This window comes from Orycteropus afer, unplaced genomic scaffold (genome assembly GCF_000298275.1).
Source record: "Orycteropus afer afer isolate SDZICR_OR568_19922 unplaced genomic scaffold, OryAfe1.0 scaffold00571, whole genome shotgun sequence".
Lineage (NCBI taxonomy): Eukaryota > Metazoa > Chordata > Mammalia > Tubulidentata > Orycteropodidae > Orycteropus > Orycteropus afer.
In genome coordinates this window covers 296546-297381 of record NW_006922158.1, presented here as the reverse complement: position 1 = coordinate 297381, position 836 = coordinate 296546, and positions in this window count along the sequence as shown.

Here is an 836-nt window from a genome sequence, read left to right as displayed (position 1 = left end):
CACTGGGAAGAGGTAACTATGGGAAGGAAGTGGGAGGGGAGCTGTTGCATTGTGGTAAACTGTGGTCAATGACATGAGACAAAGTATATGTGAACTGCTGTATGGAAAGGGAATTTACTCTGTAAATCTTCACCCAAATCACAATAAATAAAATACATTTTTAAAAAAAGAAGAAAAAAATAAAAAAGAACGTAGCCTATATTTGTAATTTGTAGATTTTACAATGGACTTGAGCCCACCATGAAAAAAACTTACCCTGTTTGTAAGAAACATACGAAGTACTGTCACTAGTTTCTAGGTGGTGGGTTATGGCTGACTTTTATTTCCTTCTTTAGGCTTTTAGGTATTTTTTAATTTTTCCTACCTGAAAAAGAACCACTCTTATTAAAACATTCAGTATTTGGATGAATTATTGCACTCCTGCACGTTTTATCAGCCCTCTCAAGTCTACCCTGAAACCAAGGGAGGGAGCAAACGAGACGGGACCCCCAGGGACTGATTACCTGAGTAGCTGCCTGCTGTCCTCAGAATCAAGACATTATTATCATAATCAGAATCTATGACTCACAGTCCCATGTGGAAATCCAAACATGCATTTTATCTAAAGAACATTTCTTCTATTTTTCCCCCTAGAATCCTGGCCCTCGAGAGTCATGGTTAAAATTCCTTTTCAATTTAAAGTAAATGAAATGAAACATGAGGTCCTTCTTTTGCCCACACAAAAAAAAAAGAAAGAAAGAAACGTTTGCCAGAAAAAACAGGATTGCTATTGGGGGCTGGGCTCCCTCCCCTTTTATGCTCTAAAACACAGTATGTCAAAAGTTAAAATATTTAGC